The sequence below is a fragment of the Equus caballus genome, chromosome 7, assembly GCF_041296265.1.
Source record: "Equus caballus isolate H_3958 breed thoroughbred chromosome 7, TB-T2T, whole genome shotgun sequence".
Lineage (NCBI taxonomy): Eukaryota > Metazoa > Chordata > Mammalia > Perissodactyla > Equidae > Equus > Equus caballus.
The window spans coordinates 43,275,805-43,283,184 of NC_091690.1; the positions used below are offsets into that span (position 1 = coordinate 43,275,805).

General features: G+C 47.4%; 1 long non-coding RNA gene across 1 annotated transcript; it reads left to right on the top strand.

Moving 5' to 3' along the window:
- The first annotated feature begins 261 nt into the window (after window positions 1–261).
- On the top strand, window positions 262–5,891 carry LOC138925128 (uncharacterized). Its single transcript, XR_011440917.1, has 3 exons — window positions 262–398; window positions 922–1,014; window positions 5,755–5,891. It is a non-coding gene; the product is annotated as an uncharacterized lncRNA (long non-coding RNA).
- Window positions 5,892–7,380: the final 1,489 nt, after the last annotated feature.

Sequence of the window (7,380 nt, forward strand, 5' to 3'; positions counted from 1 at the left end):
CAGCGGTTTACACACTTGATTTTTCCAAGCAAAGCTCTTGGGTTTAGAAGATCCCAGAGTTGCTGTTCTTGCGTGGGGAGAGGCGAGGCCACGGGGCCGGGGGAGTAAGGCCGGGTGGGCTGGGGCAGGCTTGGAGAACCTCCACATGGCTTCCCAGGTACTTCGGGGGAGCTCTGCGCTCCTTGGAACACGAGGAAAAGCCATCAAGAGGCCCGATGCCCCCATTTTACAGACAGGAACCTGAGCCTCGTGCTGGTTTGCCCAAGATGGCACAGTGTCTGAGAGCTCCGAATAGAACCCTGGTCTCCTGGTTCTCAGTTCTCTGTCCTTCGGTGCGTCCCACTGAGATGGTATCGGAGGATTTCTTCTCTCTGCAGAGCCCCTGGGGCTTTGGGAAGGTGAGTCCGCAGCCCTTCATGGCCCCTGAGGCAGGGTTGCCCCAGACCCAGAACCAGCTGCCAGCACATTAACCTGCGAAGTGCTTCATCAGCTTTGCTTAGGATTGCTTCTCAGGCCCCCTGAGCGCGTGACACTGATTGACCCCTCCCCCGAGACTCTTGTCCTGGTGTAGTTACAGGTGCTGGGTCTTGCAACTTGGTTTCTCGTGATTGTATTTACTTCAATAAGAGGGAGTCCTTCAATGGGCCACCATTTGCTATTTAATTTTTATCTTCATTTTCTAGATTTCTAGAAAACATGGTTGCTGTAGATAGAAGAATTCAAAATTTAGGAGTCCTCTGGCAGGAGCAGGGCCTCTGTCCCCACGTAGGGTGGCATTCCAGGGTTGGGGGGTGCCTCACCGCTGAAGCCCTCACTCTCCTGGCAGTTCTATTTCCTTTTCCTTCGTGGTGCCTCCGGGGTGTCGCGGCACAGGGCCCTTCGGCAGAGCTCAGGTCTGTTTCAATGTGGTTTTCACTGAAGGCCTGGCACTGAGTCACAGACACAAGGAAGATGCAGTCGGCCTCGAGGCTTCAACCTCCTGTGGGGAAGAAGACATAGGAACAGTACAGCATGGTAAGCATGGGAAGTGCTGGCGAGAGGGTTCTGGGCACTTCGGAGTGCGTCTTGAAGGAGGAGAAGAGCTCCATGGAGGAGGGCCTGGGAGGAGGCGTCCCATGCACAGGGACAGCAGAGGCCCAGAGGCCCGAGGGGCTTGTCATCCACAGGTAATTCTTCTCAGAGAGTCAGCAAGTGTATCTGAATCCTCTGATCCTATTTTCTTGGAAAATAACATTGCAGTGCAGGAAAACCACTGTAGGAGAGTCCAGTGGTTCCAGCCTCAAGGCGGCTGTCCAGCTGTGAGAGGCAAAGCGAAGCCAGAAAGTAGCTTGTCTTCTGGCTGCCCAGTGATGGAGAACAGCCCCGGGGAAGGGTGACATGGCAGCAGAGTCACTACCTTCAGCAGGCAGCAGGCTCGTCTGTGAGACCCAGGCTTCCTGCCTGGTCTGCTCTAATGATGGGCACTGGGTCCTAATAACGATGAAGTGACCCCATGTGCAGCCACACAGCGCCCTTGGGCTCACGCGGTTGTTAGAGAGGTCCTCTCCTCCTGCATTCTTAAGCGTTAGAGTCTTGGCTTACCTTTTCATGCACTTTTCAGTGGATAAAGAACGTCCACGGCTGTGTGCTGAGCTCTCACGTGCTGCGGACATTAGCACTCCCATTTCACTGGTGAGGAAGGGAGCATTCAAGAGAGGGCCAAATTGATTTTGTTAATAGGTGGGGAGCTGGGACTTGAAATTGTTTTTTTGACCATATCTCTTTCTAGTTTATCTCTGCTTATGAGTTGGGGAAAAGGAAAGGAAGAAAATAGCATTATTGATTACTTCCTATGTGTGAGGCACTTTATCTATGCTAACTCATTTGACCAATAATACCCATTTTAAGGTGGAGAAACTGAGGCTCAGAGAAGTTAAACAATGTGCCCAGTGTTGCACAGCTGGTGAGTGTGAGCTGGGCTGTAGCTTCAGATCAACTTCACTACCTCTTTCCTTCTCCTGTGGCGCTCCAGTTATATCTGGACCTGAGACAGGGCTGGGTTCCTCATCACTCGGCCCTCTGTGGGTTCAAACACTGTGTAGCCACCTCAGGTCTGCACAGTCGAACCTTGTGGGGCAGTCAGCTATTTTGTTTACTTGTTTATTTCAGCCTAGCCGTGCCTGGTGCCCCTCTGCAAAGCCTTGTCTCTTTGGTTGGTGGGTGTCTCAGAGTTAGAGGTCATCTCTGCAGCAGTGAGGACTGGGGAACAGGACCTTCCCCTAGAAGTCACTAGACGTCACTGCACATCTCACCAGTCTTTGTAGGAGTTTGGAGGCTTACCCCTGAGGCTGAGAGCCTGCCTGCAGTGTCCACAGCACTTAGCACCCTCAGCCTACTGCCGTCCTTCAGTGATAAGCTGTCCCCGCTGCCTGCTCCCCTCAGAACCTCCTGAGCCCTGTGGCTTTGACTGTGGCCCCCATTCTGGTCCCATTCAACTGGTCATGGAGGAAAGGACACTGGCCAGACCACTGTATCCAGCTCTGACCCCACAGACCAGTGGCCAGTGGGGGAATCCTCAGACTCTTGTCCCCATACCCAGCTTCAACATGCGGGCAGAATCCCTAGGAATCTGACCCAATGCCCTGTAGGTGTCTTAGGTTTGACAGTAAATGTCATAGATAGGAATGCCGAAGTTAGATCATGTTTTGCGGAATTGGAGTTAGGGGGCCAGTGAATAGGATCTTCCAAATTTTGCTAGTAAGTCAGCAAATGTAGGCACAATAGTTTACAAATTGGCTAGTAGAAACTCAGAGAACAAAAGAAATTTCAGCATTATCCAGTCCAACTTATTCACTTCACAGGAGCAAAAACTGAGGCCCAGAGAGGGGAAACCATGTCTCTGTTATGCACCTGGCAGCAGAGCTGAGATTAGGGTTCATGTTTATGGGTGCTTTTTTTTGGAATTATGCCATAATATTGCTACTTTCAACATCCTATTTCTCATCTTCATTTTGGCCCAATTTAGCAAATTATTTTAGATCAAAATGTTCATTTTGGGCTGTAAATTAGCTGAACAGTCGCTGCATGGATCTCATACCAACAGCTACAGCGAGCCCTCAAAGCCAGCACAGGCCTGGCTCTGCCCTGCACCCTCTGCCTCCAGGGGAGAGAGCCCTGCCAGGGAGGCCTGGTGCTCCTAGAGACTGGGGCGCCCACCACCTGCCCTCAGGCCCTGCTCAGCAAAACACGGCACACACAGGAAGGGCCTCAGAAAGAGCTACGAGAGGGCTAGGTGTCACAGAGATGTCAGTTCTTCTATATCAACGTGTAGGCTTGATTCTCCTTAGTCAAACTCTGATGTTTTTCAGGAGGACTTGGCAAAATAATCTTTAAATTCATTTGAAACAATGTTCAGGTGAAAATAGCTAAGAGTTATGACAGAGAAGTTGAATGAGGGGGCTTGTTTTATCATATATTACAACATATCATAAAGCGTTGCTAAGACGGTACAGTAGTTAAGGGAGAGGAGAGAGATTTACAGCCCAGGGTGGCCCAGAGCAAGGCCTCTGCCACAACACAGGCAGTGGCGCATCTCAGTGTGGGGGGCATTGAATAAATACTGTTGGGAAAAATGGCTTGTGCTTTAGGAAAGATAAGCAGTTTAGAACCTCACTTTATACCATATATCAAAAGGGATATATGTTAATGGGAAAAAATCAAACCATATTGCAATTAGAAGAAAATTTAAGTCAGTGCTTACCTCTAAGTGAAAAAAGGTAATCTAGGCATAAAAGTGGTGGAATAAATAACAATGGATTTGATTATATCAAAAATTCTGGGGGCAGTGGTTAAGTTTGCCCACTCAGCTTCCGTGGCCCGGGGTTTGCAGGTTCAGATCCTGGGCACAGACCTAGCACTGCTCGTCAGGCCATGCTGTGGTGGCATCCCACATAAAATAGAGGAAGGTTGGCACAGATGTTTGCTCAGTGACAATCTTCCTCAAGCAGAAAGAGGAAGACTGGCAACAGGCATTAGTTGCGGGCCAATCTTCCTCACACACACACACAAATTCCGTACAGCAAAAGTGTTCTACAATAAAAAGCCAAATGTACTGGAAAAAGTTACAGCTATCAAAGACAAAGAATAAATTTTATTTGAAGAGCTCATAGCTATGAGATAAATGCTAAAGAAAAATACTAAGAAAAATACAAAGACCCAAAGAGGAAAATGGACAAAGATCCTACAAGAACAGGTTGAAATACTGATGACTAAGAAACATGTTAAAAATGTTAATTCTGCTTAGAAATAAATAAATGAAAATTGACAAAAATGAGATACTATTTTCACCTACCAAATTAACAAAGGTTTGACAGATATGCGTTTGATGCGCTTCAGCGAGTTGAGGACGGGCCAGTAGCCTTCTCATACACCGATTGCTGGTGGGAGGCTGTCTGGTGTTACCTTTACCTAAAAAGGTCTGAGTACAGGTACTAGAAGCCTTTGTGTACATTCAAACAATTTGATTAAGTAATTCTCCTTTGTGTTTGAGATTCATGCACAGGATGTTCATCATACTGTTGTTTGTTAGAATTGTAACCCAAATGTTCATTCATTCTTTAAATCATTTATTCAATGAATATCAAAATCTGTTATGTTCTAAATACTGTGTTAGATATTGGGGAGACACTGATGAATAGAAAGTTTGTGGCTTCTGCACTTTGTGGAACTTAGAATTTAATGGGAGAGACAAGAAACAAACAACTAAGAATAGTTAATCATCACAAGAAAAAATTGTAACTATATGAGGTGATGGATGTTGTCTAAACTTATTGTTGCAATCATTTCACAATATGCACATATATGAAATCACTATGTTGTATACCTACAACAAATACAATGTTACATGTCAATTATACCTCAGTAAATCTGGAAAAAAAAGAATTATTCAACAATTACAATATAATTATGGTATATCCTTACAATAAAATATTCTGACTATTAAATGTGATGTCTATAAAGAAGGATATCCATCCAACAAAATATTTTTCGAATACCTAATATGCACCAGGAACTGTGCGAGGCATAGAGGATACAATTTTCAAACAGACACATTGCTGCCTTCGTGGTTCTCCCATAACCAGGAAATTGTAATGCTGTTGAGAAGGACTCTGGGAGAAGCAGTGCAGGACTGAGGTAGCTCAGGAGAGAGGCCATTTCCTGAGATTGAGTGAGTGGTCAGAGAAATCTTTCTGGAAGAAATGCCATCTAAGCTGGGACACCAAGAATGAGTAGGAGTTAGTCAGATCAAGAGATCTGAAGAGAATAGTGTTACAAGCAGACATGGGGAGGGGCCTTAGAAAAAGCAACAGTAAATATAACATGACGTCAATGGTGTAAAATCTGTAAGGACACGCCGGGAGGAAATGTACTAAAATGTCAGCAGTGGCTGGTGGGTTTATATGTGGTCTTTGTTTCCTGCTTTATTCTCTTCTGCAGATTTTTGAACACTGCTTTCTCCTCCCAGGTCTCCCCCAGTAACTGCTGGCCAGTCCACAGACTCGGCCACTGGGCACTTGGCTGCAGTAGCACAAAGCACAAGAGGTGGTCATCTGGGCTCTGAAGGCTTTAAGAGAAAGGGCACATCTGACTCGGAAAGTGCCCAGAGCAATAAGGGAAGAAGGGAGCCCTTACACCGGCAGAGGGAAAGGGGAAAGTTGTATTTTCAAGATAAGCTGTGTTCAGGAGACTTTGATGTTTCCATTTTGTTTTTGATAGAAAAGCCTCTCTGAATAAGGAGCAGCCCGCGGCCCCACCTGGTGCAAGAGACGCTGGAGGACTGTGCCAGGGCTCGCTCTCTGCGCAGCTGAGAGGCAGGGAGCGCTTCCTCTGGGTGCGGGCCGAGCTGGGCCCGGAGGCCGTGCTTGTCCTGCCAGCCCTCAGACCCTCAGAGCTCGCGTGTGCCCACCTTACACACCACCGCTCAAGGACCTTCTGCTTCTGAATGGGGAAACGCTCCTTCCCCAAGCTGCTGTCTCAGATCTGACACTTCCTGACTGCCTATTTCCAAGAACAGACTCCCAACGCTGTGGCCACGGGTCCCAGGCATCCTGAAATGTGGCCCTACTTGACCTTGTCCTCCATCTGGACTGAGCTCCCCTTTCTCCAGCTGTTCAAGGAAGGCCCACTCGTTTTGTAAGATCCTGTTAAAAACCTTACCTCTCTGTATAGTCTTTCCTGATCACCCCAAATCAAACAGGCGTTTTTCTCTAACTTGTCTGGCATCTACTTTCAGAAACACTCATTTGACGTTTATCACATTCTGCCCTTTAATTGCCAATTATTTGTTGGTGTGTCTGCAGCTGTCCTCCCAGCGTGTCATTCTCTTCTGTTTACTTAGAAGGCGATCCTTCCCTTTCCTGCCTGTGGAACTCCTACTGAACGCTCCCGGGCCTGGTCAGGGGTCACCCCGCCATGGGCTTCCACTCTGGCTTTTTGTGAATCATAAATCATTTTTATCCACTAGAACGTATTCCCTGTAGAGCTAAAAACTACATCTGACTTATCCTAGTATTTCCCAAGGTGCCCAGCTCAGAGCTGGGGCCTCATGGGTGATGCAATTAAAGGATGAGTCAGTGAGGGAACAGACGGAAGCGAGCTGAGCGCTGTCTGAGGACTGTTCTGGCACGTCACAGGTCATAGGCTGGCTGTGTTATGCTTCTTTTTTTTCATATTCTATAGAAAGTACTATGCATGTAATGGGTGTTTAATGAATGTGAAATGTTTTATTAATTGCTATGTATGTGTTGACGATTTTATTATTAATGTTGTTAGTCAATACTGCCATCACTGAAAGAAGTGTGTCAGAAGGAGGTGGGTACTTGACCCCCGTTCCTCTCATCCTTGGGTAGGAGAACTTCCTTTTGGAGCTTTCCTACTAAGAAGGTAAGATCCTTATGGTCAGTAAACAAGGTATTTAAATCCAACTCTTGTCTGCGTCTGGGGAAGGGTCCTCTGACTAGCGTCCAGCTGCTGTCTTCAGGCGAGGTGCTTTTACAAAGCTCCATGGCAGGAGATATGCCTTCCATCCAGGCCCGTCAGGCCCTGTGAGGGCCTCGGGTGCAGGAGTCATCTTCCTGTCTGCCCGCTGGCCCACGTGATGCATTCCACTGAGGATGTGGAGCCAGGATTAGAACAGCGGTCAAAATGCCTGAACAATTCTAGAGGTCGCAGAACTGCTTACCAGTGGGGAGTCCCTATTTTCCACTCCGACTAGTCTCCCCCTAAGACTGGAGTCTGAGCTCTGGGCCGGATATCAGCCTAGGTAGTTCCCATGGTACCTTTTTTCAAAGCTGCATGGCAGCTCTTCTCTTCCTTCTCCTGCAGACCATGTTAGTGAGAGGA